We start from the raw sequence: 13573 nt of genomic DNA, 5'->3' as shown, positions 1-13573 counted from the left end.
CTAGCATTTCAATAATTAAATCATTGAAAATTACATAGTTATTTAGGTCGAGTGCGATGAAATACACACTCGCCTAGTAAGCTCGTTTTGGAAATCATTCAAAGCACTTAACACGTTATCAATCAATAATACAAGTCATGAAATCAAGAAAATATAGCAAATAAGGAACACTCACATGCAAGCACGCATGATATGCAAGAAAACAGTTTAAAAGTAACTTTGGAAACAGTTTAAAGGTAAATAATGCAGGAAACGGTTCATAAATAACTTCAGAAATAGTTTGAGGTCACTCACCTCCATGACTCAGAAACCATCCATCATATATCATTGCCTTGCGCAAATCCAAGTCTTAGATCACAAACTCAATGCAAACAAGTCCTTTAAAAGTTCGGACAGCACTTCCCCTAAATTTGCTTACTTTTCCAGCCATCATGGCTTCAATATTTCCTCAGCCAGTCCTGTAGACACCAAATTTTGAATAATTGTATGCATCATCTATTTCATGATTTTCATTTTTAGATTGCTTGCATTTTAGTTCGTCATTGTGTGTTTTGCACTATTAGTTGTTATGATATTTTAATTTTATTCATTTTCGCCCTTTAAGTTGACCTATTTCATTTGCTATTTATTCTTATTTACTTTTAGTTTTAGTTTTTAGTTTTAGCTTTAGTTTAAGATTAGCATAGAGTTTTTTAGAAAAAAAAAAGAAAGGAAAACATCAAAAATATGTTTTAGTCTTTTTGTTTTTATTCAATGCTTTCTCGAAGGAAAAATGAAAATGAAAAATTATAAAAAAAAAAGGAGAAAAGAGAAAATTAAAGAAAAAGAGGAAAAAGAAGAAAAATTCAAAAAAAATAGGCTTTAGTTGGATTGGAAAAATGAGAAAAAAGAGAAAAGGAAAATTTGTTCACAAAAATATGTTTATTTCTTTTAAATTCAGCTTTTTGGCATTTTATTTTATTAAGTTATTTTTTAAAAAAAAAAGGTGAAAAATGAGAAAAATGAAAAAATGGAAATTTGCATTTTTGTTGTTTTTAGTTTATTTTTATCTAATGTTAATTAAGTTGTTTTCATCATTAATTATTATTGTTTTATTATTATCATTTTTGTTGTTTAATTAATTAATTAGTTAAAAAAAAAAACCGCATCATGCACGCTGCAATTTTTTGCAGCGTGCCAAGCATAATTTCAGCAGCACCATCGAAGGGCTGGATGGAAGGCAAGGACAAACCCCTCATCAGCACCCTTCGTATGAGGGTTTAGGAACCTAGGAGTTCCATATAAAAGGCAACAGAGAGAGCAGCAGCCGACAGGGTTTTAGAGAGAAAGGAACGGCTGAAAATCAAGGGAAAAAAAACAGAAAAAAGAGAGAGAGGGAGAGATTAAGGGGGGAGCGAGAGAGAGATTCTGGTTGATGGCGTAGGAAAAGAAGAAAGCTACGGAGAGAGGTTTTGAGTGGACAGCTAACAGAAAGCAGGAGAGAAAGAGAGAGAGCTCGAGAGGAGGAAAGAACGACCGATGAAAGGAAAGCTGGTTGACATCTGGAGGAGAATCTGGAAGGCTATGATCTGAGGAGAAGAAACCAAGCAAGAGGAAACTAAGAAAGGAGGGGCGACTTCATCAACGAAAGAGTTCCTGCATCAAGCAATTCTTGGGTTTTCATTTTTCAGAAGCAACGTGTGAGGTAAACCCGTTCTGTTTCTTATCATTTCAGCATAATCCTGTGAAAGTTTGAGTGCATCACGGCTGCTTCTTGTTTCTTTCCTTGTACATGCATCTGTTAGTTTATTTGTCTATGGTTCCTGATACTTTCGAGAAATTTGTGAGCATTTGAAAGCTTTATGGCAATTGGATGTTCAATGATTAGATGATTTGGCTAGAAAGGCAGTAACTTTCAATGAATCTAATTTCAATCTGTCGCAAGTTTCTTCCTTTTCTGCATCTTCCTTGATTAATGACATGTTTGAATCTTCGGGAAATGGATGATGTTGTTTGAGTGATGTGACCACAAATGGGCTGAAACCATTTTTCTTTCCTCTTGCTCTGTCTCTCTCTTACATAGTATCTTGGCTGTGTATTCTTAAGGTCTAGTATGAGCTTGGATTTTAAATCTCTCTCCTTGTTAAAGTTTTGTTAGCCGTACCAGGTTGCTGGAATTCCTCATGCTCTAATTGTCTGTCGAGAGTTTCTTTTTGTGGCAGAAATGTCTTAGTACTAAAGTTGTTCAGATTTTGCTTAGTTGTTGTTCGACCATCTTGGTGTTTGAGTCTACGGGTGTCATGTTACAAAATGGGAGGATTGTATGATAATTGTATGTGGATGTGTTTATGTTTGAAAAGCTGGTTTTAAAGTGCCGAACCTTTCATATAGGATTTTTCAGCATTGGCATGATTGTTCTTCTATGGTTGGATTGTTTTGAATGTTAAACTTGTGTGTCATGATGCTAAATTAGTTTTCTTGGGGGTTTGGTTGGAGGGCTGTGAAAAAATTGGTGCTGAGTTCGATATCCATTTGCATGAAATAAAAATGGCCGCAAGATTGAAAAACACAGCAGGTTTCTTTTTTTTCAGTAACAGCAACTTAGGGAGATCAAGTTGTGTGTTGTGTTGCTTGACTCAAAGTTTGGGTATTGTTTGATAGAATGTGTCCAAAGGTTGCGTTAGTTCTTTGCCTAAATCTGGTCGAAGATGAAATTGCAGTAATCTTTGAGTTGGTTTGCAAACAGGAGTGCAGCAACTTTTATTTTTGGCAGGAGCTCTTTGTTACATAAGTTTGCAAGAAATTCTTTTAAGAGCTACTTTGATTAGGTGATGTTTAAGCATGCTTTAATTAGAGTTAATTTAACGTTTGGTTAGCCAAAGTTTCATGGATGAAGCTGCGGATGAGCTAGCTTAGCTGCCGAAATCTTCTTGTTGTTGCAGAAGCTGAATTGTCTCGTATGCATGCATGGAAGTCTTTTCAAAAATTGCCTTTTAACCCCCTCAAGTTCTTTTTGTTGCACTATGGCCCAAGAAATTGAAAAGATTAATCAATTTGGTCCTTCAAATTTTCTTTAATGTTCAAATTGGAATTCCATTTGATGAGTATGGACTTGTTTGATTATTTGAAGAACTTAATGGTTAAATTTTATAGCCACTAGTGGTTCCTTAAGTTTTGTTTTTGAAGAATTTGTGTTGTTTGATTTACTATTAAATTGGTGCATTAATCCTCTGTTTAATGGTTTTAGCCCAAATTAGAACCTTTTCCATTTACTAGCTTCACAAGCGGGGGAAGGTATAACTTTCTTTTATCCTTTTTACCTCTCTCCTACGTGCTCCTACGTGTTACATGAATATGCATGTCTACTTTGCTTTCTTAATTCCTTGCATTTATTTCATTTACTTTTATTTTTGTTTAAGTTATTCATTATGGGGTATGTGTACACCTCTTGGCTTGTAATAGATAGGGCTTGGTGAGCAATTTGGTCCATTTTCCCCTTCCCCTTTTGTTTTAGTTAGCAAATGTAAATAGGTTCATTAGTTTAGATGTTTGCTTTTGTTGCTATGTGTTTAATGCTTTATTAGGATTTTGCATCTAGTCAAGCATGCTAAGTGTTATGTGCTACGTGTTTATAAGTGATTCGCATGTCTACTCGCTTTTTATAGTGTGGATGAATGGAATGGATGAATGTACGTCACCACACTAGTCCAACGCTAGTTGTGGCTTCTTTTATCGTTTCCACTAGTCCAACGCTAGTCGGAATTCATAGGAGGGGCTAGTCCAATGCTAGACCCAATAGGTTTTTTTTTTTTTCCTTTTTCATGAAGTGCATGATCACCACATATCACGCATTTTTCCTTAGTTTATCATTTGGTATGTTCCTCAAACCCCTTCCCCTTCACTTTAGGACTTGCATCTCATGCTAGTTAGGGTTCATTTGCGTGAAAATCCCCTCTTGATAAGGGAAACGAGCGAGTGTGGCTACTCGATAGCCTTAGCACGCTAGTTTCGCCTTCTAATCAAAGGGAAAATAGAAGTCGAAAAGTTAGGAGTCAACCCCCCGTACCCGACTTGTTGCATTCCTCTAGGGTCATACTTTCATTTTTATCATCTACATACTCTTTTAACCACATTTTTTCACATTTCTCAAAACCATACTTTCTCACTATATTTTTCCTATCACGCGCTCATTTTCACCTCACAAATGGAATTCCACTTTACCTTATATATCTATTATTCTATTTTCACACACTTGCACACAAAAAACACTTGAATTTTATACAATTTCACACATGCACCTTTTTTATACATTCGCACACTTGCACTTACATTTTTTGCATCTTTCATACACTTTCACACTTGCACACTTGAATTTGAACTCTCATTTGCATTAATCGACCTCTATGAGGTTTTCCTTTGTTGGCCGCCACAATTCATGTGGTTTGGGACCAAAAGCCTCACAAGAGACATCGTAGAATTTAGGATTGCATTTTCCTTTCCGTTTTGCATTCATATAGTCATATCCAACGTGCGAACATACATTGGGTAGAAAATTAGGAAAGGTAAGGTTAAGTCGCGCAACTAGCCTTGGCTAGGTCAAAGGGGTGCCTTGGATTCTATCCTTGCCTTCCCCTTTGTCAAACGTGACTCCCGAACCTTTTTCTTTGGCTTACGTGGACTAGGAGTCGTTTTTAAAAGGGTTTTACTACTTTGTCTTTAAAAATTTATTTTTAGGTGACTTGGTACACCTTAATCATTACCAAGTGGCGACTCCAATTTCTCATTCAAAAACCCTTTTAAAAACTATTTTTTGGGTCAAATCGTCGCTTTTTCAAGTCCCATATTAGACCCATATCTTTTTCAACTCACAAAAATCATTTTCCAATCAAAATTGAATCAAAAACATCTTTCTCAAACCATTATTTTTATTTATCAAAAAATGGGGCGCGACAGTTGGCGACTCCACTGGGGACTTCCTAAGTGGGTCCAAGCATTTTTTACTTAACCATTCGTTTCCTCTTTCTACCCTTTCTATGCATGGCATGTGGATATTAGGATTGCATTTTTCATTTTTAGGACCTTTTGTCTTATATACGTAATCAAACCAATCCCTCGACTCACGAATGTATGTTTGAATGAATGTTTACTTTTTATCTCGCACTTGCATTGCATTTTTGGGAGGTATGGGTCACCCTAGAGCCTCGCGTTGGTTCTTGACCCTTCCCCTCCAAACGAGCACTAGCATACGAGCATACGCTTTACTTCTTTTATCCCTTTTATTTTTCTTTAGTGGCTTGTCATGCCACTCCACCCTATTAGGATTAGGTGACTCACTTGGACATGTGATCACGACACGATGTGTGTGTAGCATGTTCCAATGGGTCACTCAATCTTCCGCTTAAAGCTATTGGTTGATAGCCTTTAGCTTTTGGTCGAAGATTGAGGTTTTGATAGATTCACTCAAACACGTAGCCGTGACACGATGTGTGCGTAGCGGTGTTTGGGGAATCGCTCGAGCCACCGACAAAGAACCTTGGGATTGATGACCCTTGGTTTCTAAGTCTGAAGGCTCGGGGGCCTATGACCTATCGAGTCTAGATGCATTAGTAAGCCAAGCCTCATGCATCCATATTAGAATTGCCTAGGGTAGAGTCAGCCATTATCCTGAACTAGGGACACTATTCACGAGGGGAGGGGTCCCAACCCTCTTTTCTTATTTATCTTTATTGCCTTTTATATTATCTATTTGTCCAAATGTGTTATGTGATTATGTGTTGAGCTCACGTTTCCTTGTTTTTTGTCTTTGGCATTCACAAACATTAAGAAATAAGAGGTCTGGCATGACCTTCTTTTAGGACCTACCCTTGTAGATAGGCTATTGCACGTTTGACAAATTATGGTTTATTTTGTTCATAAATTCATAATGCCATACCGTTTTAGGCCTACCCTGGCAAATAAAGGGTTCCTTAGGTCACGTTTCATTTCAAATTGCATATTTTATTGTTTTAATAAAATGGCATCATGCATAAACCCTAGAAAGGGAACGCCACGTAGGGAATCCCGTTTTAGGAATAAAACCAACCCTTTTGTGTCCCATGGGTATTTAACCCTTCAAGGGACTGCACGTTTAAATTATCGCATAACTGGAGGAATGAGACTCGTAGGTAAGGTAATTGACAAACTACCTTCTTCATTATCAGATGGCTTGCCCTCGCCGCATCTACCAATTGTTAATACCGTCAACTGAGGTTCAACAATGGCCCACCTTCATGTTACCTAGTGAACTGAATCAAGTAGCCCAATTTTTAGGACCAATTGGAGACTTTAAGCAGATCAAATCCAACAATTATTTGGTAGAGGCTTTAGTTCATCTTTGGGACCCCGAGTGTACTGCTTTTAGAATAGGCAATAGGCAAATGACTATAACACTCGAAGAAGTAGCTGGCCTCCTTGGTTTACCCACACGAGGAACTGCCTTGGTGTTTCCATTTGCTTCCGACAAGGCCGAATTTTGTCAAATTATAGGATTGAAAGAGTCCGTGCTACGAGGGTCAGATCAGGGCGTCGCCGTGAATATTCTGTTTGAACGATTTGCGCCACGCGATGGATTCGAGAGGCATGTGACGGATTTTGTGTTCACTTCCAAAGCCGTATGGGAGCGCAAAAGGCTACTAGTATATGGGGTAGTTATGGCTGGGACCTATCTCTTTCCGCGAAAAGATCAAAAGATAGCCTTTAAATCAGCAAAAATTGTGAATGACCTTTTCTTAGGAATTCAGGGTAAGCAATGTTCCATAGTACCGACCATTCTCGCAGATATTTTCTTAGCTTGTACTGGTTGTCGAAAGGGAGAAAAGTTTTTCCATGGGGCGAACTTGGTTTTATACATATGGGCTACGGAACATTTTAAGAGACAAGCATCAGTTGCCGATAGTTTGCCGGTGGTTGGATATAATTGGGTAATCACACATCCCAAAAGAGTCAACGAGGGAGATCTACCTAAGAACGCATCCGAATGTGTGGATTACTTGGAAACATTGCAAGATTTCAACATTAGGTGGGTATTAGATTGGACAGACTGCTTTGAGCCGATACTTCGCACTAAGGAATCTGAACGTGTTCTCTTGCTGGGAACTCAAGGAATCATCTCTTATACCCCGAAAAGATTTCTCAGACAACTAGGTCGCATTCAGGGGCCGCCACCGATTTCCGAGTTTAGTGAAGTCACCATTTTCTTTGATCAGGGGGTATGCCCAAAAGAGATCCCTATGAAGAGCCAAATCACTGAATCTTGGAGAACAATATCCGACGATCGAAGCATTCGTTATCTTCCGGAGCTCAAACAGAAGGGGGTAATGACCGCACCATACGAGGATTGGTTGAAAGATTCCACCACGCAAGGGTTGCAACATGAACCGTATGAGGAAATTGAGAAGCTGAGAGCCATCGTTAAAGCCAAGGACATGGAGGTGGTACAGTTGAAGAAATCCATCGAAGTGCACAAAGGAAAGGCAGAAGAAAACAAGAGGTTATATGAGAAGGAGCGAGAAAGGCGCCAAGAGATGAAGCGGAAATGTGGGGAATTATATGATCAAGCCGAACGTGTCAAGATGCCATATGCTAGAGAAAGTAAAGACTCTGTACTAGATAGGCTTAGGAACTTTGGTGATCTTGTACGAAATCGCCTTCGCGATATGATGTAAACAGATGTATCTGGTTTCTGCAATGAAATGAATCTCTTCCCTCTTCACAAAGTGTTTGTCAAATAACAGGTTTGATTAATGGGTCTCATTCCGAAGGTGTTGCATCATGCTAGGCCTACCCTTGGCACAAAAAGGGTTCCCCAACTAGGACATGCATCCGAATTGTTCGAATAGCTACTAACTCATGTCTTTTTCTTTTTCTTTTTCTCTTTTGAATAAATTGCAGAAATTCAGTAACGATTGGTTTATCTAAAGCAGTTTTTTGCATTCTCAGGTAAATTTTCAAAATAGCTTTTCGGAAAAGCCCCATTATTACGCGATCCTGAAGTAGAGCCCAAAGGAATCGTGTAGACACGAGTACTCAACCAGAATCGTCCGATAAGGCCGTTGCAACTACACAGCCGGAAGCCGCAAGTCCTGGGATTCAGTTGACTGAATTACTCGCAAAATTTGGGGAAATGGCATCCGAAATGGCCGCTCAAAAGAGGTTAATCGACGAACTCGTTAGTAGCGGAGTGCAACCTGAGCCTGTGCCCGCCACACAACCACAATCTGAACCATTTGTTATTCCTCCAGCCAGACCACGTTACCATTTGTTATTCCTTCAATGCAAACCACGTTTGAGGGAATTGTCAACCCGCAATATGCTTATACTCAAAATCCTCCGTTCTATCCTCCTTATGGGCAAGGGTTTCAGCCTCAAATCGACCCAAACATGCACCCGAATCCACAAACTTTTTACCAGACTACCGCGGAGCCCGTGGTGCCGGAGCACACTTTTCAAAATAAGCCAGAAATGGGAGAGTCGTCTGCCCAGATTGATATGAAGCTACTTAAACGCTTGGATCGTTTTGATGAATTCATCCGGAAAAGCCAAGGTTTAAGCAAACAAGGGGTGTTGGATTATGATGATTTGTGCCTGTTTCCGAACGTGCAATTGCCGGTGGGGTTCAAGACCCCTAAATTCAACAAATATGATGGAACAAGCAACCCTAAAACGCACCTGCGCTTGTTTGCTAACAAGTTGGGCAAGCCAGTGGATGACGAGAATTTGCCGTTGAGATTATTTCCAGAAAGCTTAGAAGGGGATGCGCTTGACTGGTATTCCAACCTAAAGCCGGAGGAAGTGAAGACCTGGCTCGATCTGTCCAATGCCTTCATTAGACAATATGAGTATAACTGTGAGCTAGCGCCAACCCGGACTACTCTGGAAGGAACGAAAAGGCGACCATCTGAAGATCATAAGACATATGCCAAGAGATGGAGAAAGATAGCTGCGAAGGTGGAGCCACCGATGACTGAGGATGAAATTATTCGCACATTCATAAAGGCGCATGATCCTCCATATTTCGAAGAAATTTTCCGTATGACTGGATGTTCTTTTGCTGCAATTGTGAATAAATTGGAAGAGTTTGACGACTTTGTGAGAGCCGGGAAGATTGTCAATGTCTCTGCCCTGAAATCTCAGTTGGATGCTTTACAAGGTCAAGGAAGCAATGTGAAAAAGCCGCCGTTCAAAAAGAAAGAGGGGGACGCAACATTTATTTGGAACCAAAACCCTTCGCCTAGACCCCGATACCAACACAGCCCAATCTACCAACCCCATTACCCTTACTACTCAAACCCACATCCCGTATATACCACCAACATCCACCACCCTCGACCTCGCCCAAGCTATCCTAACCCACCTTCAGCCCCTTTTCAAATTTCCCAACCAAATCCACCCCAAAACCGACCTCGCCTTCCATATAATCCAAGATTTCCTCCACCAAATAGACCTGTTTACAATCATCCTCCACCTCCTGAACCTTACAACCGACCCCCTAGCCGTACATTTACCAACCTAGGCAGGCCTCTGGATCAATTGTATGAACAATTGAAGGCCGCCGGGAAAATTGGTACGGTGCCCCCTCCTACCTACCCATATGGCATGCCCGCGTGGTATAATCCACAAGCTGTCTGTGCTTATCATTCTGGGGCCCCCGGACATGCCACCTTTGATTGCAAGGCGCTTAAACATAAAATCCAAGATATGGTTGAAGCCGGGGAGATTGTAATCCGAAAAAGGGAGGCACAAGGGCCGAACGTAAATCAAAACCCCTTGCCAGAGCACGTTGGGGTCATTCTGGACGATGCGGAGTACGAAGAACAAGTCAAAAAATTGGCGAGGGAAGCTGAAGTATTTGGGGTCACAGACCAACCATTCGTCATAGAATTACCATTCGGAGAAGATAACAAACCTTTTGTCTTGGATCTTACGCCAGCAGAAAGTGAAGCTTTGAAGCCGGTATTCATCGAATTCCCTGAGCAGGAGCCCGTTTTGAGTCTGCAACAAGTACCGTGGAATTACGATGAACCTACCATACAGATCGGGGAAAATTCAACTGCAAAGAAAGAGGTGTCAGTGGTTACCAGATCGGGGAAGACTGTAAGTCCATTTGAAACTACTATTCCGATTCAAGCTAATTCCGAGCCGCCCATTAAGCCAGCAATCACCGAGAAAGAAGCCGTGGATTTCCTTAAACGACTCCAGAGAAGTGAATACAACATAATCGAAAAGCTAAGCAAGTCACCTGCCCAGATAACCATGTTGGATTTACTTTTCTCTTCAGACATGCATAGGGATGTATTGATCGACGTATTAACTAAAGCTCAAATTCCGAGGGACATCTCTGTTGATAATTTTTCAAACGTGGTTGGGAGCGTATTATTCAACAAACAAATTGCTTTTTCTGACGATGAATTGCCGACAGAGGGCATTGGACATAATAGGGCGTTGTACATAACAGTGAGGTGCAACGGGAAAATGCTGCCGAAGGTGCTAATTGACAACGGGTCCGCGCTTAATATCTGTCCTTGGAGTACCTTGGAGAAGCTAGGATTGCAAGACATTAAGCTGAGGCCTTCAGGGACTATCGTTCGAGGGTTTGATGGAGCTCAAAGGGAGCCGATAGGAGAGGCAGATTTAGTAATCGAGATGGGGCCCGCCCAATTTCAAATAACTTGCCAAGTAATGCACTTCCCGAGCATTTACAATATTTTACTTGGAAGGCCATGGATTCACAAGTCTGGGGCTGTGCCATCTTCGTTGCATCAATTGCTGAAATTCGTAGTAAATGACAAGCTAATCACTATCTTTGCCGAAGAGGACTGCCTGGTAATCACCGATTCTGGATCTAAAGAGGAGGGAAGTCGAAGTGCCACCATGTCCCCTCATAGCACATCCGATATAGTCTCCGTAAGTTGGATCACAACGGAGGAACAAGCTCTCTCAAAAGCAAGTGTAATGATGGCTAAGGAAATGATTCGTGGAGGATACAAATTAGACAGAGGATTGGGGCGTGAACTGCAAGGGATCCTGAAGCCAGTGGAGATTATGGAAAAAAGGGATACATTCGGTTTGGGTTTCCAACCAACCGCCAAGGACATCAAAGAGATGAAGGAGCGCAAAAGAGCAGAGAAAGAGGGCAGGCAAAGGGTTTTTGATATTCCACCACTGCGGTATACTTTTCCACGACCAACAGAGGTTATCACATCAGAGGTTAATCCAGTTGAAGAAATTGAAGCTAGTTTGGCCCAATTGTTCGTAGGGGCAACATTTGAAGATAGTGTTCCAGGCGAAGCTGAATTTCCTGATATCCCCGAAGGATCAATTCCCAATTGGACAGCCGAGTCCCTGCCCGTTCGGAAGGAGTTTCGGTAAAATGAAAGGGGTTTATCATTCATATTCATGGAAAAAATACTTTTGCATCTGTAAATAGTTAATGAAAGCATCTTTACTTTTGACTAAAATTTGCACATATAGATATTGTTTCCGCTTGCTTTCTTTTGTTTTGCTTTCAATCAAAGGTTTTATGAAAATGCACAAGTTGTTCTTGGCATGTTGTGTTATTTATTCGCTTGTTTATATTCATATTGTTTGTTCATTTGTTTGTTGTATGCTTATTTGCTTATTGTCCCACATTCGTTAATTCTTTCAGATGGCCAAAAATAAAATTATTTGACCCTTTGGATATCACAGTTCTGGAATACGATAAACCATATCTCTATATCACTCACGACTTGGAGGTCTGTGAATCCGAACTCCAAAGCGAGAGTGATAATGAGGAGGTATTCGATTCTTTTGCAAAGGACCTTGAACAATATGAGGAAAAACCATAACCGAACCTGGAAGAGACAGAAAAGGTTAACATTGGCACTGAGGATGAAGTTAAGGAGGTGCAGATCAGTATTCACTTGAATGAAAGGCAGAAAAAGGAGATGCTTGAATTTTTGACTATGTTTCAAGATGTTTTTGCATGGTCCTATGATGATATGACTGGCATTTCAACTGACGTGGTAGTGCATAGGTTACCCACAGACCCTTCTTTTCCACCCGTAAAACAAAAACCCAGAAAATTCAAACCAGATATAAGCCTCAAAATAAAAGAGCAAATTGAAAAATAACTCAAAACCAACATTATCATTGTTTCCCATTACCCAATTTGGCTTTCAAATCCAGTCCCTGTTCCAAAAAAGAGTGGAGAGGTGCGAGTTTGTGTTGATTATAGAGACCTCAATAAAGCCAGTCCTAAAGATGATTTCCCTCTACCAAATATTCACATTCTCTTAGACAATACGGCCGGACATGAGATTGAAACCTTTTGCGATTGTTTTGCTGGCTACCACCAAATTTTGATGGCAGAGGAGGATAGGGAGAAGACTGCTTTCATTACCCCTTGGGGTACCTTTTGCTACCGAGTCATGCCTTTCGGTTTAAAGAATGCAGGGGCAACATATCAGAGGACCATGACAACCCTATTTCATGATATGATCCACCGGGAGATGGAGGTCTACGTGGATGATATTATAATCAAGTCTAAAAGGGCAGAGGACCACTTGGTTGATCTGAAGAAATTATTCGAGAGGTTACGGAAGTACAATTTGAAGCTAAATCCTGCAAAATGCGCCTTCGGAGCACCTGCGGGTAAGCTGTTGGGATTCATTGTTAGCAAGAAGGGCATAGAAATAGATCCGGCGAAAATCAAAGCAATTCGAGACATGCCAGTGCCAAAAACTCAGAAGGACGTGAAAAGCTTTTTAGGGAAGATCAATTTTATCGGGAGGTTCATTGGCCAACTAACTGCCACATGCGAGCCGTTGTTCAAATTATTGAGAAAGAACGTGCCGTTGTATTGGAATGAGGAGTGCCAACAGGCTTTTGACAAGATTAAAGATTATTTGTTGCATCCACCAGTCTTAGTGCCACCCAAACCGGGCCGACCTTTGATTATGTATTTATCTGTACTCGATGGAGCAGTAGGGTGTGTTCTAGGTCAGCACGATGACTCTTGAAGGAAGGAGCAAGCCATCTATTATCTAAGTAAAAAGTTCACGCAGTACGAGGCTAATTATTCATTCATTGAGAAAAGCTGCTGTGCATTGGCCTGGGCAGCCCAAAAGTTGAGACACTACCTGTTGAGCCATACCACTTATCTTATTTCCCGATCTGATCCTTTGAAGTATCTTTTGGAGAAGCCGATGTTGACTGGGCGTCTGGCGAAATGGCAGATAATTCTCTCAGAATTTGATATTGTTTTCACTTCACAGAAAGCTGTCAAGGGGCAAGCTATAGCTGATCATTTGGCGGAAAATCCAAGGGATGATGATTATCAACCACTCCGTACTTATTTCCCTGACGAGAGGGTCCTATTTGTAGGCGCTGCAGATGATATGAGTGAACAAAGTCCTGAATGGAGGCTTTTCTTCGATGGAGCTTCGAATTCTCTCGGAGCTGGAATTGGAGCTGTTTTGGTGTCACCCGAAGGGAAGCACTACCCTGCCGCTGCCAAATTGCAATTCGCTTGCACGAATAACATGGCTGAATATGAAGCCTGCATTTTTGGTCTCAA

The sequence above is a fragment of the Coffea arabica genome, chromosome 4c, assembly GCF_036785885.1.
Source record: "Coffea arabica cultivar ET-39 chromosome 4c, Coffea Arabica ET-39 HiFi, whole genome shotgun sequence".
Taxonomy (NCBI): Eukaryota; Viridiplantae; Streptophyta; class Magnoliopsida; order Gentianales; family Rubiaceae; genus Coffea; species Coffea arabica.
The sequence above is the reverse complement of the archived record's forward strand: the minus strand, read 5'-3'. Positions refer to the sequence as shown.